This window comes from Canis lupus, chromosome 4, assembly GCF_011100685.1.
Source record: "Canis lupus familiaris isolate Mischka breed German Shepherd chromosome 4, alternate assembly UU_Cfam_GSD_1.0, whole genome shotgun sequence".
Lineage (NCBI taxonomy): Eukaryota > Metazoa > Chordata > Mammalia > Carnivora > Canidae > Canis > Canis lupus.
This window is the reverse complement of record NC_049225.1, coordinates 26267957-26288065: the sequence shown is the minus strand read 5'-3', so window position 1 is coordinate 26288065 and position 20109 is coordinate 26267957. Positions and strand designations below refer to the sequence as shown.

Sequence of the window (20109 nt, the reverse complement as noted above, 5' to 3'; positions counted from 1 at the left end):
ATTTCTCCCGTGGAGTTAGGACTTGGCGTTGGTGCTGTTTTTATTAAGAGGCCAACACTGTTCAGTCACAGCCCTGGGGCTGGTGGGGAAACCAGGCAGGCTACCCTGGGTGGCTGCGGCCTTGGGAAGGGCTTCTGGTAACCGGGTCCCCCAGGTCTTGCCAGATTGCTGCTGCTCCAGAAAGAACTCTCTGATTATTCCAGTGGTCCCCAAAAGAGTATGAGATGCCTTCTGCAGTCAGAGGCCCTCTTCATTCCCAAGAACTTCCATAGTGTCCTCTCTCATCCAGCCCAGACTTAGGCGTACGGTACTCAGCTGGACAAGGCCTCATGAGCCTAATACCGACGTCTCAGGACCTACTCTGGACCTAGATTTTTAGGGGCACCAAGAAATTCAGGAACTGTTCCTGCCTTTAAAGTACTGATGATCTAACTAGGGAAAAGGACACACATCTGAAAAGAAATCACCAGTCAGAAGGTATAAGGTTTAAGGGTTGCCTCAGCAGCATGTCTGAGGAGTGCGGGTTTCCTTACAAGACTTCTAAGAAAAAAGAAAAGGCATCCATTGAGAAAAAGAGAAGGGGAGTGAATACCTCTGTCCGAGAGGAATCCTGATGGTGATATCGTTGTGGTTGGAGGTGGTGAAGCCTCTTAAGATTGAAAAGGCAAGACTTGGCTCTTTCCCCAGAGAGCTCATAGTAGGTGCTCAGGTCACGCTGGCTTTGGAATGCCTTGAAAACAATGATGCTTCTCAGAGGGCTAGGACCATGTCTAGTGTGAGCACTTCGATGCTTGGCAGGCCTTTTGATCTTCTAAAATGCCTTCTTGTTTTATAGAATAATATTAACACCAATAATAATTAATTGAGAAATTATACCAGGTGCTATGCTCAGCACTTCATTATCTCATTGAATCTTAAAACGACCCTAAGAGGGAAGTACCTTTATGATTCCCACTGAGGAATAATAATGAGGAAACAAGTCTCAGAGTTGGGCATGCCCAAGTGAGGGAGAGCCAGGACTGTAGCAGATCTCTCTGCCTCCAGAGCTCATCCTCTATGGTCTGCCCCTCCAAATTGAGGTAACAGAGGTCAGAGGAATAAAGAGCTGCGTTGAAGGACCCACAGCCAGCTGGTGCGATCAAGGGATCAAGGGAGGGCCTCTGGCTGCAAACCATGCTAACTCCTACACCGCAGTGAGCAGCTCTCGGTTTGCACATGTGTATATTATCTCAGGCAAGACTCCCCAGGTCCAAGTGGCTGACCTTCCGTCTATATTCAACTAGTCTGTGCCAAGAAAGAATATTGTCTCATCCTAAGATAAGTCAAATCATGGATGAACACAAATAAAATAAAGATAAAAGTAAATCTGGTGTCCCTGATAATCCTGAACTCACCCTGATTTGAAGATTCTCCATCGAATTATCCGTGCCAAACACAGAGGCTGTAGGGTGATTGCCCTTTTGAAGGATACTTGGACTAGAATGAGTTGCATTTGGTTCTGCTCTGGTTTGACCTGCTAAAACCCCATAACAGGCCTTTAGAGACCATTATCCTCCAAGACCCGGCCAAGCCCGTTTGGAGGGGGAGTGCGGGAAGCAGTAGCAATCTACTATGAATTCTTCAGGCTGGGTCTGGAGATAGGCATGGATGTCCCAGCAACCTGAATAGGGCCAGGACCAGGGTGAGACAAGAGGAGCCTAAAGAACACACCAAGAAGGCACTCAGTCTCAGAATCACACTAGTGCAGACCTTAAAAACGAGTACCCCTGAAATTATGTGCTCTAGGCACTCTCTTGCTGGGGCCTGACGCTGAACTGCCCTGACCCTATCATAAATGAACAAGTAGAATGAGCCCCTGTCTCCTTGGCTTACTGTTGAGATGGGGAGGGAAAGGGTGATTTCCAATTGGTCCCTGTAACTAGAAAGTTGGGACTCAGGGACTAGGATCAGCAACAGAAATTCTAAGGAAACTGACTTTTGTAAATGGAAACAGGGAAAACTCAAGCTGTTCATTAGTCCACTTAAGTGAAAATTCAGGAGCTCAGGACTTGGGCAGGGCTGGATCCAGTTACCCAACATCCTCAACAATATTTTTCTTTTCTTTTTTTAAGGATTATTTATTTATTACTTATTCATGAGAGACACAGAGAGAGAGAGAGGCAGAGACACAGGCAGAGGAAGAAGCAGGCTCCCTGCGGGGAGCCTGATGTGGGACTCGATCCCAGGACTCCAGGATCAAGACCTGAGCCGGAGGCAGACACTCAACCGCTGAGCCACCCACGCGTCCCAACTCAACAATCTTTTTCTTTCGGTCTCTCAGCTCTGCTTTCCTCAAAATTCTTCCTAGATGCAGACTAATTGAAGGTAGATGGAGGCTCCCTTGGACCCGGGATAATACACACACAAGAGCTGTTCACAGTGGTACAAGAGACCAAGGAGGGAGTGAAGTGATGGCTTCACTCCAGGGCTCAGGAAGCATCTCCAGAGTGAGGGCAAGAGACTGTGAACAGCCCCAGACTTACTTCCGGCCAACCCCAATTGGAAAAAGAGCTCTTCCTCCCCAGTAGTTGATGCAGTCGTGTTTATTAGCCTAGCTTCGGTTGCATGCCCATCACTGAACTAACCATTGTGGCCAGGGGGCTGACCTGCTCTGACTGGCTAGCTCTGGTCATGGGCTGATCCCTAGGAGCCCCAGACATTCGAACCCCATTTGTGACTATGTCAGCTTAGGGGGATACAAATTCCCCCAAGAAGAATCTGGGTGCTCTGGGAGGAGGGATGGATCCTGGGCAAGCAAATTCAGAAGAACTCAATTCAAGAGCTAGAGACTCTTCTATAACTGGCTGCACCCAGGTCTTCTGTGGGGACACATAGCACCTGCTGCCCAAATCTGCATGATTTGTGATCATCCTCTGGAAGCTTTGCTCAGGCATGAAATGCTTCTTGCTCATCTTTGGCCACCTAACACTCTCCCCTAAGGGACTGGCCAATGACTTACATTATAGTTTCTCAGTAAGAATTTGCTGACGTTATGAAGAATGAATGAGGAACTGTTCTGGGACTGGGCCCCAAACTTTTATTAACTGTGAGGTTAAAAGCTATCGAGGGTCAGGGGCACCACAAAGGGGCAGAGGGAGTGAGTCAATTAACACCTGCTTTTTTATTTCCAAATCGAATTGTTGCATGAGGTTTGGAGATGATGTAACCACTCGGCAGTGTCGGGGTAGGATTTATGAGCCATGGTATGTGGAGCAATGGTTTGAACAGGCAGCTGGTGAGAGGCATTTACCCCGACTGCCCTCTCTTGGAAGTCTCCCTAAAATAATGGTTGCAAGACATGAAGGTACTTTGGCAGTTATAAACCCCTCCCCCTGTAACCAGGGTGAATCTGAGTTGAGTCACTTTTTCCTGGGCTGGTTTAGAAGGGTGTCCAGTTCAGGCAAGGTTTCATGCTGGGAGGGGAAAGGAGTAGGAATGTTCAGGAGGAGAGGGAGAAAGGGATAGATGGAATAGATTAACCCAGCTTGGCTTCCAGGAATGGGGACATGACCCCACTGGAGCCTTCTTAGGCTCCATTTGAGTAGGGAATGGGATTAGCCAACACAGAGACTCTATCTTTAATGTCCATTCACTGTCTCCCACCTGAGATGAGCAGGATTAGCCTCTGCTGAAGTCTCTGGGAATGAAGTTGGTGTGGCTGGACTCGCTGACCACTCCATGGCCTGCCGTAGACAATGAAAGAAGGCAGGCTTCCCCTCTAGCCCTTCCCACCAGTGCCTGGCTCTGAATGATGGATGTTCGGCTGGGTCATTAAATGCTGATTAAAGTACTAGAGAAAAGAACAGGAGCAAAAAAAACCCAACATCGAATGTTGTACATACATATACACTCCCACCCCAGGTGCCCCCCCTTCCCTTTTCTCAAGCTGCCTCGAAGTTCATTCCAACCCTCCATTGGAAATGCTATAAAAGGCCAGGTTAATTAAGTCCTATATATTACCAGCACAAACACTTCCAACTTTATTCCGGCAGCTCGGTGAGTGAGGAGGAGGCCAGGCAAGGTCCAGGCAGCTCAGGGTAATAAAACAGAAGACTCAATTACCTTGTACATTTGCAGTTTTTATAAAATCATTTAAAGTTCTCCCAATGAAAAGCACGATGGAGAGGGATTGGAGTCCTGAAATCCAGCAGGAGCTTAGGGAACCAGGGATTTTAGAGCAGCTATGGGTAAGAAAATACTCCTGTCCATCCCCCTACTTCTGGGAAGGGAGACCAAGGCACATTACGAAGGAAGGAGAAAGGGAAGGGGACTCCCCTAGTCCCCTGAGCATCCACTGGGCATCCACTGGGTCTGGAGGACTATACTGGTGTTTTACACAACTCGCTCAGGTAAGTATCATCCCCATTTATGAATGAGAAGACTGAGGCAGCAGAATGAGTCACCCAACCAAGAGAGACCCAAAACCCAGAGCCTGTTGTACTCTGATTCTTACCCCTCCCTTTAAGCTGACCAGCCTGTTTCTGTACAGCATAGCCAGATAGATGTTAAGAGAACAGTCTCTGGAGTCCATTTGAATCTCTGGATTCAAGTCCCAATTCCACCAATTCCTAGCTGTGTACCCCTGGGTAAATTGTCTAGCTTCTCTGAACCTTAGTAGGTAGTGTCCTCATCCGTAAAAACAATTTTAGTACCTTCCTCATAGCACCGTTAGGAGGTTTAAATGGGACAGTGCGTAAAATGCTCAGGCCGGAGCCTGGAGTATGATACGTCCTGGTTAGTATTGTGATTATTATGCTCACTACACCTCAGCTTGTCGTGACCAGATCATCACATTTTTCAGGGTGCTAGCAAGTGAACCCGTTTAGCTCATGCGCTAAAGAAAAGGGGGTAGAGGAGCTCTCCCAGCTTCCCCCTCGACGCTGCAGAGAGCTAATTCACAAATGGATTACCGTGCTTCTGAGTCTCATCAAAAGGGCAGGAATCTCCCTCCTGTTGAGGGACCCAAGACTTTTGTGGGCCAACAAAAATAAGAGCTGTATAGAAGTAAAAAACAAAAATTTTTTTCTTCAAAAAGCAGAAACTGTTTAGTTGTTCAATATACCTGCTTTCTCAGGAATAGGAGTATAAAACTTCAATTTAACAGCAGCCCCCAGAGAGAGAAATTATTCTCTGAACTGTAGCCACAGCGACCCAGAGCAATGTTTCCCAGAAGGTTGGAGAGAATTAAGCCCAAAGTTCCCTCATCTTGATCAAATCTCTCAGGGCCTCTTGGGGAGTGGTTGGGAGGGGTGGGGGGGAGTACACTGAGGACCCGGCACGTGGAAGACACTTCGATCGCTGTGTGTTGACTGAATGAATGACATTGTGATACTCTCAAGTCCTCTTGTATGGAAAGCTTCCTCTGAGCGAGGCCCCATGAGGCACGCTGTATTTTCCAGAAATGGCCACAGCAGTTATTTCCAGTCCCACCTGCTCTTTTAGAACCTCGACACTTGCCCATCCAGAAGTAGAGTCTATCTCTCCTCTTTTGAAATTGGGTAGGACTTTGTGGCTGCCTCAGCGAACCGTATGTCACCCATGTGATAGTGTACACCTAAGTCAGAAGAGGCAACACAGGCTTTCTCCCGGCTCTCCCACGCAGGAGTCTAGCCACGAAACTGGGAGGAAGCCAAAGCCATATGGAAAGGCTGCACAGAGATATTCTGGCCAACGGTCCCAGCTAAGGTCACAGCCAACAGCCAGCACCAGCGATCACATACCTGAGCCAAGGAGCCTCCAGCAACTGAGTCACCTTCAGCCTTCAGGTCTTCCAGATGAAACCATGGAGCAGAAACAAGGCATTGCTGCTGTACCCTACTCCAATTGCTGACCCACAGTCAAGTGGGTATAATATATGGTTTGCCACTAAGTTTGGGTCATTTTTAACCCAGCAATAGGTAAACACAATAGCCAACCATGCCTTGAATGCCAGCCTCAGTTCTGGGGGCTGCTATGCAAAGAGGGTCATTGACCAACTGAAGAAATCCCTGAGCGTTGTAACCAGGGTGGGAGGGACATGGAATTCTGACCTAGATGCTGCAACCTGGAAAGAGGGGCTGGGGGAGGAGAGGATTCCATCATGATGTTCTTTCCTCGAGGAAGAAACAGGCTTGTTGTGGACAGCAGTGGGGTACAGCAGGAAAGGAACAGGCTTTGGAGGCAGATGCTCCTGGGTTCCATCTTTCCCTTATCCCTTCTCACTAACTCTGTGATGTGGACAAATTAGTCCACTCCTCTGAACCTCAGACGGGAATAATAATGTGTGTCTTGCACGCTTGTGTACATTGAATAAAATCAATATAGGTGACTTGCTGAACACATAGACTCTTAATATTCTCATAAAACTTCTTTGGGTTACCCACTCAAACCATTGAAGAAATAGGAGGGATTTATGAAAAGGATGCTGCGTGACCTCCCTTCTGGGGTAAGGGTGGGAAAGAGGATTCCAACATAGCTCTCCTTATCTCAGGAGTGTGTGGGACACAGGCCTAAGAAAGTGAATATAGATCAAATTTTTGGCTGTAATACCAGCAAATGCCCAATAACTGCCAAAGGAAGAACTGCAGCTGGAGCCTGGTGTTTTCTCTGTGGGGAGATCTTTAATGAAGCAGCCAGATTTTTTTTAATAGTTTTAAGATTATTTAGGCTTTCTATATTCTTTTCTCAGTTTTGATCTTTTGTGTTTTTCTAGGACTTTGTCCATTTTAGCTAAACTTTCACATTTGTCGGTATGAAGTTCAACCGACTTCTTAAGGAATCATGAAGTCCCCCCCCACCACCACCAATCCCTCAAAATGCTGCTATGGGGTCATTCCACGTACACTTGTCTGGTGGGCACGGAGGTAACTTTTCTGCCACCACCCCACGCAACAACCTGTGGGGAGCCCTCAGGCACATTTTCCTGGGCCTCCCAGTGCAGAGTGGGGAAGGCACTTGGAGCATTAGCAAGCTACACCTGCTGCGTATAACTCACCCAGAAAGTTCAAGAGAAAACCAAAGTCCTTCCCGGCCTAGGCTCCTAAAGACAGCGCAAGTGCTCCGCTGGAGGGCTGTGATTGGGGTTGACCAGCTGTCTCTGGGAGAGTTATCTGTTTATTCACCTGACCTCCAGTGAGCTTATGCTAAGTGAGCAATGGACAGGTAAGACCTCAGCAAGGGCTTCAGTGAGGCATGTGTCCAGGATGGACCCCACCGTCCACCTTCCCAAGGGATCCTCTTCCTTCTTGACACTTCCAGAGGAACTGTAAAGGACGGTATTGGTGGGTGATGCTCCTAAGCCTTTGCCTTCCGGGGAGTCCCCTGCTTACAGCCCCCACCCTCCCTCCGCCTGCCTCCTCAGTTGGCCCCTCCCTGCTCCCCTGCGGCCTCCTCCCCAGGAAGGCAGCCATCCCTGAGCTCTGCCTCCCTCCAAAGGGACAGAAGCAGCTGCCGGGCCTGTCTCCGGGTCAAAGGTCCCTGCAGCCTCCTTGGGAAGTGGGCCACTCAGCCAGCACTGGGGCCTGGCGCCCTGAGGGAGAAGGCAGGGCTGAGCTAGGCACCCAAGGGGTTAAAGGAACATGGTGGAAGACAGGAGAACTGTGGGAGAAAAGCTAGCCTTGTGCATGGCTAATTAGAACCGAACATCAGTAAACAATGCCTTTTCCCCTCATTAAGGACAAATCTGTATGTATAATGCGCCTATTTTCTCTTTCATTAACTTATAAATGGCCACTACTTTAAAGCCATTTAACCAGCAGTTTTGACTGGCCCGTCAGCTCTGGGTCTGACATGTTTTCTCCTCTCTGGCACAGACAGAGGTGCCCACCGCAGCCCGCAGCCCCCCTGGGGGGACAGGCCACGCGGAGCTCCTCTGAGATGCCAGGACAGGGCGGTGGTGGCTTCCAAAAGGGAGCCAAGGGAGGGAGGGGGCAGGCCCCAGGCCCAGGCCACCTCTCACCATCCCCTCAACGGTCTCGGATGACCCACGCCCAGTCCCCAAACTGCTTTGCCTGCGCCCTTGAGTGGTTTCAGGAGCCTGACTGCTGGGAGCCCCTGAAAACGTGGCCAGTCTGCCAGTCTCTGAGAAACAAGCTGAGCCTAGAGATCCCAAAGGGGACATATCAATTCTGCCCTCAGGAAACTCACAGTCCAGGAGCGAGAGCAGTACGTATACATATGGAAGGAAGAGAAGCTCTAAGAGGTTCATGCCAAATGGAAGTCTTCCATGGAAGTTAGCAAGGCTTTCAGAGAGTATGTCTCCTCCATCAGTCTAGAACATTCCCCGGGAATGGTATCATGTCTCCCTCATTGGGCTAAGTACTTCAGGGGATCCTCTCCATGCCCCTCCCATAAGACTGGGAGCTCCTTTGGAGGCAAAGACCAAGGCTTTTCTGTCAGACTAGACACCTCCAGAATTAGAAACTATTGCTTTTATCATTGAAAAATCCCCATGAGTGAGGTACCCGTCCCAGGGCGGGGCCTTGTCTCCGGGTCTTTCTCCAGGTAGTCTCCCACGACCCTCTCTCAGCCTCCTTACATTCCTTCCTACCTCCCTCCTGGGACTCTACGTGTGCCCCAAACCTGTGCTGAACTTGAGAGGGGCAGGGATTTTACCAAGAGAGGAGGCAACATGATCCCAGTCCTTGGGAGCACCCACAGGCTTTTCGACATTGCTGTGGCACTAATCCATACACAGCAACGGGAGACGGGGGAAAGGGCATTGAAGCAAACACTTCCTGAGCACCCGCTTTGTGGCAACAAAGGGTATGCACTTACCTGTTCTATTTTCCCACTGAGGCCCACAATCCCAGGAAGTAGATAATATTTTCCCATTCTACCAACAAAAAGCTGGAGACCCAGAGAAGTAGAGCAATTCGCTCAAGATCACACAGTCAGTCCGTGGTGGAACCGGGAACTGAGCGCAGTCTGTCCAGCTGTAGAGAACAGGCTGTTTCCCTGGCATCCAGCTGTCATCTCCCTCATCGGGCTAAGCACTTCAGGGGATCCTCAGGTGAGTGAAAGAGCCTCTTGAACAGTGAAAGGAAGAGAAAATAGCAAAGCTTGAGGAGTCAGACCTGGGGAGAGGAGCTTTTGTTAGAAAGATCTAGGAAGGCCAAGGGCATTGGAGTCCCCTGATGGTGAGACTGGGGAAGCCCCTTTTGTGGACCTTACTGTACCTCCCCCAGTTAAGGAAAGTGGGGAATCCTCAGGCCTGGGAGGGAATGTGCTTGTAAATTCAGTTATTCATCAAAAATGCTATCTCCTAAGGGCACCTGGGTGGCTCAGTGGTTGAGCATCTGCCTTTGGCTCAGGGCGTGATCCTGGAGTCCCAGATGGAGTCCTGCATCGGGCTCCCCACAGGGAGCCTGCTTCTCCCTCTGCCTATGCCTCTGCCTCTCTGTCTCTTATGAATAAATAAATACAATATATATTTTTAAATGCCATCTCCTGGGGCACCTGGGTGGCTCAGTCAGTTAAGAGTCTGCCTTTAGCTTGGGTCATGGTCCTGGAGTCCCAGGATCGAGCCCCATATCAGGCTCCCTGCTCAGTGGGGAGTCTGTTTCTCCTCTCCCTCTCCCTCTCCCCCTCCTGGCTTGTGTTCTCTCTCTCTCTCTCTCTCTCTCTCTCTCTCTCTGGCTCACTCTCTTTCAAATAAATGAAATCTTTTTTAAAAAATGCCATCGGGATCCCTGGGTGGCACAGCGGTTTAGCGCCTGCCTTTGGCCCAGGGCGTGATCCTGGAGACCTGGGATCAAATCCCACGTCGGGGTCCCGGTACATGGAGCCTGCTTCTCCCTCTGCCTATGTCTCTGCCTCTCTCTCTCTGTGTGACTATCATAAATAAATAAAAATTTTTTAAAAACTTTAAAAAATGCCATCTCCTGAAAATATTTTAACTTTTTACTGACTTCTGATGAACACTTGTTTCATCGTTAAGACATTACCACCATCACCACGATCATTAGCTTTACTAGTAATTTCAAAGAACTGGAAACAACCCAGATATCCACTTACAAGAAAATGGAAAAATAAGATATGGTCATTTGTGGAATGTTCTATGACAGTTAAAAGGAATAAAGCAGACCCAGGTGGGCCTGATGTAGCTAAACCTCCAATACATATAGCGTCGAGTGAAAAAAAAGCGCAGCTGGTATGTTGTTACATTTAGTGTGATATCAGTCGTGTAAAAAGAGAAGCTCCCAAGCAAAGTGCTTTCAATAGCTACATACTGTCCTCGTAGAATCTGTAAAACACCCATGAAACTGATAACAGTGGTTATACCGTCGACTCGGGGTGGCCGTACCCAGGATGGGAAATGATCAAAGGGGACTTCGGCCTTGACAGGGTGACCACCAGTTCTCTCTGTTGCTAGTGTGACTATTAACAGCATTGACTTTCACTCTCAAAAGTGTTCAGTTTGGGTGATAAAGTCTGTAATTACCTTACTTATCTGCAGTATTTATCTTTTTACAGAATGTATTAATTGATCATTTGTGTCATCTCCTCTAAAAGTGCATTAGGGGACACCTGGGTGGCTCAGCGGTTGAGCGTCTGCCTTTGGCTCAGGTCGTGATCCCAGCGTCCTGGGATCAAGTCCCACATTGGGCTCCCCACAGGCAGCCTGCTTCTCCCTCTGCCTGTGTCACTGACTCTTTCTCTGTGTCTCTCATGAATAAATAAAATCTTTTTACATAAATAAAAGTGCATTAGGTTTAAGGTAAAGTCCTCCTCCCCTCCTCCAGGCCCCCAGCCGCACTCCTCAGGGGCAACTATGGCCAACAGTTCCAGCATCCTCCCTGAAACTCTAAATCCACGTATAACTGCATAACCTCAAAAACATGGAGAAAGAGACGTATGGAATTGTGCAGCACACACTGTTCTGAAAATTGCTTTTTTTACTTAATTTTATCTATATCGGTATCATCAGGAAAAACTAACGCATACAACCTCAGGTCCCACCAACAGAGATGCAGCTTCTGTGAGTTGGCACTGGGGTGCACAGATGTATATTTCTGATGAGCTTTCTGGGTGATTCTAATGCCACTGGCCCACGGACCACATGCTAACTTATGTCAGTAGAGCAAACGTCATTCATTTATTTAGTAAACAATGATGGCCTCTTGCCCTGGGTTTGGCCCTGACTATGCTTGGAATTCAGCAGAGAACACAACACAGCCCCTGCCCTCCAGGGAACAGCTTCAGGTCTCCTTCTAAGGCGACCAGTCATTACTGAAAGTGGGTAGAATTGATTCTGAGCACCCTTGAGGGACAGGTGGTTGCAGTGGCAGCAGAGCTCTGGGCACCCTGCTCCTGCCCCTGCTCCTGCCCCTGCTCCTGACTCTTCATTGTTTGCCCTCACAAAGGAACAAGTCTGTGAGGGGGCCACACTGCAGCATGGCTTTTAAAGACACCCACGGAATCAGGGGTGGCAAGTCACCGAATTAGAATTATTCCAACCAGCACAATGTAAAATCTTTGGAGGTGCTACGTGCTGACTTGATCAGAGGCGCTAAGGAAAAGAATCTCAAAGTGAGAGGACCAGCTCTGATGCCCACGGAGACTCTGAGAATCACTACAGGAAAAACTCCTCGTGGTACAGGTTCTAAGACTTGAGATCGTTTTCAGATGAGGCTCCACAAGTAAGTCATTGATTTACACAGCCCTTCTGAGATTGGTAAGCAGATTACTTGCAACAGTATTGAGCCAAGAGTCGAGGTTGGAGTCACCAGGGCTGATGCTTGAATCAATCTTTTGAATAAATTGATTATCAGTTGTTAAACAAACACACAAAAAAGAACTGACTCTGAGCATGGGCACCGGAGACAGATCACGTCCCGGCACTTCCTCTGACTATGTGACCTTCAGAAAAGTACTTGGTCACTCTGTGCCTCAGTTACCTGATCTGTAAGATGGACACAGTAATTCCCACATTACATGATGGGCACTCAGTAAATTGCAGCCACTATGATTAATAAATTAATTATAAAAAATAAATACGTAATTAATAATAAAACTCATGTGGCATTCTTGCCAAGAATGTTTAAACTACATTCAGTCATGAGGAAACCATCAGACAAATCTAAATTCAGGAAACCTGCCTGTACTCTTCAAAAATGTCAATGTCATGAAAAACCAAAAGAACGGATGAATGAATGATGAAGATAAATAAATAAATAAATAAATAAATAAATAAATAAATAAATAAGAAACTGTTCTAGATTAAAGAAGACTAAAGATTGGGCAGCTTGGCCGGCTCAGTGGTTTAGCGCTGCCTTCAACCCGGGATGTGATCCTGGAGACCCAGGATCGAGTCCCGCGTTGGGCTCCCTGCATGGAGCCTGCTTTTCCCTCTGCCTGTGTCTCTGCCTCTCTCTCTCCCTTTCTCTCTGTGTGTCTGTCATGAATAAATAAATAAAGTCTTTAAAAATAAATAAAGAAGACTAAAGAGAACTATGGCTAAATGCAAAATGTGTCCCAGGTTAAGATTACAGATTTAAAAATATATGTCTATAAAGAATGTTATTAGGATAATTGGGGAGATATGGACATCAACTATATATTATACAATAGCATAGCAATTTAAATTTCTTCAGTGTGATAATTACACAGTAGAAATGTCCTAGTTCTTAAGAGATAGGTGCTGAAATATTTAGGGATAAAGTGTCAAGATGTCTGCAAATAACTCTCAAATGTTTCTGAAAATTGCATGTGTAAACTTTGGAGACAAAAGACAGAAAAGAGGAGAGACAAAAAAGACAGATGAAGCAAAAATGTTAACAGTTGGTGTATCTAGGTGAGCATATGTGTGTTCTTGTTCTATTTTTCCAATTTATTTCGTAGATTGGGAATTTCTCAAAATAACAAAAATATTTTCAAAAAGTGAAACGTAATGGTTTTAGCTACCTACACAGTAGCTGCCTAGTTGACTAGGGAAGGAGGGAGTGACTAGGAAGGGGTTTCTCGATTTCCAGGGATCTCCCGTTTCTTGAACTGGGTATGTTCACTTTGAGAGGATGCACTGAGCTGGGCACTTAGGATTTCTCTTCTTTTCGTGTATATGTTACATACCAGTAGATACCCATATATAGAATGACCATCCTAATAAAGCACCCCCCCACAACCTCGTATCCACTCAACTGGTCCTGTAAATGCAAGGATGGGCCCGGGCTGGAGGGAAGGCTGGAGCCAGGCCACCCTCCACTGACAGTGTGTCACATCTGAGAAGATGGGAAATGGGGCCTGAGCTGATGACAGCCTGCCCTGCAGCCTGACCCCGTGGGGCGAGGGCAGGCTCCTCCCAGAAGGTGCCCCAGCCTGCCCCTCCGAGCCGTGCCCAACCTCTGCTGCCGGCCCCGGCAGTAGGAGCTTGGCCTTGACTCCATACTTCTCAGGCCTCAGCCTCCTCCTCTCCTGTTAGCCCCAAGGACCCAGATGGATGTGGCATCTCCCAGATGGAGATGCTTCTTGAGGCATCTCATCTCAAGTGAGAAGTAAATCCAGAGGTCACATTTTCTCTCCCTGCATCTTTTCCCCGTGTGCTCACTCTGGCATGCTTCACTAGCTGGACACACAAGTGTGTTCACATCCCTGCATTTTGCAGATTAATTGCTAGAGTCTGCATCTGCCTAAATTAATGGGAATAAAAGCAATGGCTAACACACAGAGCTTACTGCAAAGCCAGATTCTGTTCTAAGTACTTTAGGTACCTAACTCACTTAAGGCTCGCAACAGCTCTCTGAGGCATATTATTTTTTTATCCATTTTACAGATGAGGGAACTGAGGCATAGGGAAGTAAAATAATTTGCTCAGGCAGGTCTGGCTACATATTTGCAGGACCCAGTGCAAAGTGAAAATGGTATGCTGGGGGTGAGGGGTGGGGGTTTACTCAAAATCATTAAGACTTTCAAGACACCAAGCATGAAGTCACATGTGAGACTAGTCTAAGGCAGGCTCCTGTGAGACTGGACCTATTGGGTGAACACCAGCCCCCACCCCAACAAATGTCTAATGTCTGATACTAGCTTGGTTCACCTCTTCACACACCCCATTTCCTCTGGGATGATGGTGAGTTGCCTCTGGGGTCCTATCTATCTTTTCTTGCCAAAGGACCTCAGAGGGACCTACCTCAGGTTATCAGAAACTGGTCTTATAATCTGAAACCCCAAAATGGGAAGGGCCAGATTCTTTACCCTAGTCCTCTCAGGAGGCTATCTGACCCATATAAAAATACCCCACCTTTGCACACCAAACCCTTCCTAGAATCACAGAATTCCTTGGTGCACCCTTTTTCCATGGCGAGTTTTTAAAGCTCACTTGTTTAAGTAATGTCTGCACCCAACCTGGGCTCGAACTCACCTCCCTGAGATTAAGAGCCAGGAGGTCTTATGACTAAGCCAGCCAGGAGCCCCCCCAAAGCAATGTGTTTACCTATTTGCCTCCGGAGTTTCATAACTAAGAAAAGAGGCAAATTACTTATTTGCCAGAAAAATCTAATTTTGTCTTACTGGGGACTCCATTACACAGAGTTAACATGACTGATACATCATGTCACACCCAGAGACTTTCTTAACGCAGGTGGCTAAAGGGGCTAGAGAATGAGGCTTTAAGGGCGAAGGAGGGGATCCTGGGTGGCTCAGCAGTTTAGCACCACCTTTGGCCCAGGGCGTGATCCTGGAGTCCTGGGATCGAGTCCCACATCGGGCTCCCTACATGGAGCCTGCTTCTCCCACTGCCTGTGTCTCTGCCTCTCTCTCTCTGTGTGTGTGTCGCTCATGAATAAATAAATAAAATCTTTTTTAAAAATAAATAAAAAAATAAAAATAAAGGGCGAAGGACCAGAGGAGGGGCGGGGCTAGGGGCATCGGGCCCTGTGACCCCCCAGGTCCCCCGGCCGGTGAGGCCGGAACGCCTGCATCACGCTGGGTACTGGGCATCTCTGACCTCAGCTCGGGCCCTGTGGGTCTGAACTGGGTCGTGTGCCTTCCCTCCCCGCAAGGGGGTCTAGGGAAGTGAGGCCCTGGCCTGGAGCTAAAGCACCGTCTCTCGAACAAAATTGGAATAAGGAAGCCAAGAGGAGGAGGCAGCCGGGCCCCCTTCCTCCTGCAGTCTTCCCAGGCGGCACCCAGGGCCCCGGGTCCCTGCCCTCTAACGCCAGGAAGCCTCCAGAGGAGCCCCTGCAGCCGTGCAGCCCCTTAGTTCCCCCAGGCAAGGAGGGCCCCCCAAGGCCCCGGGAGTCCCCTGAGCAGCAGGCCGAGCTCACTGGGCTCCCTCCCGCCGTGTTTAACGGTGTACCCCGAGCTGGGGGTGGAGGTGGGGGGCTGTTAGCTGTGGCCTGATTAGGGGGACAAGGCAGGCAAAGCTCCAGGCCCGATAGACATGACCCTTCCCTCTCCTCCCACCCTGCCTGAGCGCTCCGCCCGCCGGCAGAAGCAGGCCCGGGCACCCCCAGCGCACCTGCCCGGCGGGGGTCTGCGGCCCACCGACCTGAGCAGGGCCTGACGTCTCCTCCAGCCTCTTGGCAACCTCCTCGCTGCCGGGGGGGCAGGCCTGCTACCGGGCCCGGTGCCCGCCAGTCCCCCCGAAGAACCTGCAGCTGAGGACTGCGGAAATGCACCCCGGGGAGCCCGGTGAGACAGGGAGGCCCGTGGAGGTCAGCCCCCAGGCACAGGGGGAGGGACAGGTAGGCCACAGCGGCCTAGAGGTGGTATGGCCGGTTGCTACCAGTCTTGGTTCCCCGCCGTGACACCCTGTGGGCCAGCCGGGGTGACGGCCGCCCCCAGCTGTGGCCCCCCGCCTGCGTCTCGCACCCCAGGGAGCACCTGCCGGGTAGGGGCAAACTCCTCCCTCTGCGGTTGGGCTGGGGTCTGGTGAAAAATCTCTGACACAAGAATCTTCCACAGGATAAGGCTGTGAGAAGGACAAAGGATCTATCTCGGCCACAGGTAACAGGCGGGAGGGGATGCCTGTCCACGGGAGGGCTTGGGAAGCCCCTCACCCCGTCCCACGTCGCCTGGCTCACTCTTACCCATTTCTTGGGTCTCAGCTCGAGTGTGACTTCTTTGGGGAAGCTTCCGCGACCCCTCCTAGATCAGATTCTATTTCCCTTGGTCAAGTGTATCACAGTTTCTATTAATGCATTTGAGTGGCAGGTTGTCTTTACTACTACAGATTCAATCAGCAAATAGTAATTGAGCCCCAGACTGTGTTAAACTCAGAGAATATCATGAGACAGGAACTTGCCCTCATGAAGCTTCTCTTAAAGGCATAGGTATCGGCTGGTAGCTGAGCAGAGGTCCACCCTAACTCCAGAGGTCAGACCCCTCCCAGCCGGAGGAGGACAATGGGACAATGCAGGCCCATTCAACTCCTGGCCTCAGGTCACTTCCAGAAGGGTCTCCAGGGGTGGTTGTAGGGGACACAGGCTGCCCCTACTCCTCCTTCCAGTGGCTGGGAGTGTTGGCTAGTAAGAGCTGGCCACTGAGTCCCTTGCCAGGACTTGACCTCAGCCAAAGAGAAGCATGTCATTCCCCAGAGTGGCATCTGACCTGATGTCTAGTCATTTGAAATGACAAAGGCCTTCCCCCACTCCTTGCCTCAATGCAGGACATTTTTGAAGAATCACCCCAGCTTCAGAGCTTCCCATGGGGCTGTGATTCAACTTCTCTCTCCGCCCAGTCCAACTTCCCTGACTCCCTCGAGGGGCTGTTCCTGAGAGCACTCCCCAGTAAGACTACTGCACACAAATCTCAAGTCTCAGAGTTTGGTTCTTGGGAACCTAAGCAAGGAGCACATGGGGCTGAAACCCACCCCGGTGTGTGACTACAACTGTCTGGAAGAAAGGACTCCTTTTCCTAAGCTGCATGAAGCTGTCCTTTTATGACTTAGCAGTAGCCTGACCCAACTCCCACCGACCAGCCTGATTGCGAGCCAGTGCCAGGGGGGCCTTGGCGTGGTCATGGGGAAAGAATCCAGCCTTGCAGCATGGCTGATTTAGAAAACTCTAGAAGAGAGTGTGTCTGTGGGAGGAAGCCCACCAGCCCCTGGAGTCTGATTCAAGCTGATTAAGAAGTACCCAGGGCCAGTATTTCAGCAAGACAATCAGGAAATAAATGGAGGGAAATTGTTAATCTAGGCAATCCCAACAATGTGGAGGGTGTCACTCCAGCCCTGAACATCCTAACCCAGGCCCAGTGTGTGGGAAGTGAAAACTCGCCTGGGTGGGTGCAGGAGGAGGGTGGGAGAAGCAGGGGGAAATTAGACTAGCACAAACTTCGTAATTGAAATCATTAATAGCAGTAAAATAAGTTGTCCATCCTACATGTAATTTGTAGTAATATTTGGTTACCGAGATTAATTTCTAGTAATGAAATACTAATTAAACCATTTATTGAGTAATGTATTTGCTTGGTGGTGTTTTATGGGTGTTCACTTATAAATATTTTAATTACTTTTGCTAAGTAATTAGAATTTACTAAATAATTTCCAAACTATTTATTAATTTCTAGCAATTCTCAGCCAACCAACAAGTAATTGTTTTACTTTATATCAGTAATTAAAGTCTTTTTTTTTTTAAACTTTGAGTGAAGAGAAAGACAGTAATAAAGACAGTCTGTTCTATCTCATAGGGTTGGGTATATTAAAGCAAAAACAGAGACATAAACATGACCCCCTTAATCCAACAGTATCAAACTCTCTTACCATTTTTGTTTATATCTTAACAGATTTTTTGTATGGGTGCATGTACCATTTCTTTTTCAAAATTGAGATCATAACCATATGCTTTCTGGCCACAGAACTTTGCCAATTTTTATATCATACTTTTTATTCTATTAAAATGTCAAACCAGAAGCAGCTTGGTGGTTAAGTCAGTAAATGTCTGTCTTCGGCTCAAGTCATGATCTCAGGGTCCTAGGATCAAGCCCCAAATCTCCCCATTCCTCGTGCCCTCTCTCTCTCTCTCTCAAATAAATAAATAAGGTCTTTATTAAAAAATGTCAAACAATCCTAGAGGGATATTTTCTTGAACTGTTTAAGAGACTTTCTACCTTTCTGCACCTACTATGCAAAGTAATTTTTGTACTCTGCCTCTGTTTCAACACCATAGTAATAAACTACTGTGTGGCAGTGGTGTTGCATAAAACTGGGTCTCCTTATGGTGTAGTCTCAGCATAAAGTCATCCTCAATAAAATAATGGTCTGAGAGAAAAAAAAATTACGGAAATAAATGATCGTATCTACTTTTATCTATAAAAACAGGGTCATAGGGACGCCAGCATGGCTCAGCGGTGGAGCGTCTGTCTTTGGCTCAGGGCATGATCTGGGGTCCCAGGTTCGAGTCCCACGTCAGGCTCCCTGCATGGAGCCTGCTTCTCCCTCTGCCTGTGTCTCTGCCTCGCTCTCTCTGTCTCTCATGAATGAATAAATAAAATCATTAAAAAAAATTTTTTTTAAACAGGATCATAGTGAATGTTGTTCTGGGACCTGCTTTTCTCACTTGAAATATTATAAACATCTTCCCATATCAATAAATGGGGTGGAGCAAGTGTTTCTTTTCATAGCTGCATAGTATTCCACAAAGATATCTTCATTTAATATCTAATCCACGATTGCTGAACATTTGGGTTATTTTGGCTGTCCACTATTATGAACAAAAGCATAATGAATGTCATTATACATAGAGCTTTGTACACTTGTCCAACTTTTCCTTAGAATATATTCCTAGGGGCACGTGGGTGGCTCAGTGGTTGAGCCTGACCTTCGGCTCAGGTCATGATCTTGGGGTCCTGGGATTGAGTCCTGCATTGGGCTCCCCATGCTTCTTCCTCCGCCTGTGTCTCTGCCTCTCTCTGTGTGTCTCTCATGAATAAATAAACAGAATCTTTAAAAAACAAAAAAGAATATATTCCTAGAAGTAGAATTTCTGGGTCAAAGTGTATGAACAATTTTAAGACTTTTGATTCATACTGCCCAAATGCCTCCAAAAAGACTGGACAAATTTGTACTCCCACCAGCAGAGACGAAAGACCTGTTCGCCTGCACTCCACGCAAGTATTATTATTTTAAATCTCATGTTATTTGTTCTTGCTCCCTAAGTGGGGAAGTGGCCCAGGAGGCATTCTGAATCACAGAGCCTCACAAACCACCTCCACACTGGCTCCAGAGAAACACAGTTGATGGGCTCCTAAAGACTTACATGCTAAGTCTTCATAACTTAAGTAGCACCCAAATGTTCAAAACCATTCCCTACCACCACCATCCCCTTCCCCACCCTCCCACCCCCGCTCCTTCTTTCCAGCTAGGAACTCTGTGTCCCTGAAGGGAGCTGGGCTCACTGCTGGCAGACGCCCACCCCATGTACTAGCAGAATAGGCACCTATCTGTGAGCTCTCTCTTTAGCTCTTTGTCTCCCCCGCCCGCATTGCAGTGCCTCAAACTTCTTCCACTAGTGGCAAACACTAAGCAGTTAACGACACGTTCACAGTTTGGCCTGGGTCTGAGTCTCTCCCATCCCCTCTCCTACGCTCCACCCTCGCCCACTGCCAAGTCACCTGGTGCCTTTGGCCATCCATGGTGCCCATCCTTAGCCCCCCTTCCTCCACAGAGCTACCTTGAATAATTTTTTTAGCACATGTGAGAAGCATCCTCCTACAAACAAACCAAAAAGACTACCTAGAGGAGATATTTCAACAAGTCTCTGACTAAAGAGAGGGAGGCAAATTCATGGAAGAGAAAGAGTGACTTGAGAGGTTTGGTGGGGAGACACAATGGAGGGTGAACTAAAGCTGTGCCCTCCCAGAGAGAAGCCACAAAGCAGGGCTGGGGATGCATCCGCTAGTCTAGTCGCTAGTCGTTTCTCAAAAGAATGGATAATTCCCTCCAGGCGCCCTGCATTATTTTCCTTTATTCTCTGTATCCATTTCCTGTCTCCTCTAAAAAGTATCACATCTCAGGCACCTCTCTATGCCCTCAAAAGAGGAGAGGAAAAGGTGCAAAGAACCCCCAGCATTGCTCCCTACTCCCCAGACAGGCCAAGGAAAACCAGGCCTGGCCGCCCTGAGCAGAAACCCCCTCTTCCCCATAAACTAGAATAG

At 48.3% G+C, this 20109-nt stretch overlaps 1 long non-coding RNA gene across 1 annotated transcript in view; it reads right to left on the bottom strand.

The window, feature by feature from the left end:
* Positions 1-2378: 2378 nt before the first annotated feature.
* Positions 2379-20109, bottom strand: part of LOC102154060 — an 85418-nt gene continuing 67687 nt past the window's right edge. The window contains exons 6-8 of the long non-coding RNA XR_005357981.1: positions 8794-9092; positions 4000-7280; positions 2379-3829 (exon numbers count right to left, since the gene is read on the bottom strand). This is a non-coding gene — a long non-coding RNA (uncharacterized LOC102154060). The remainder of the gene's footprint in view (positions 3830-3999; positions 7281-8793; positions 9093-20109) is intronic.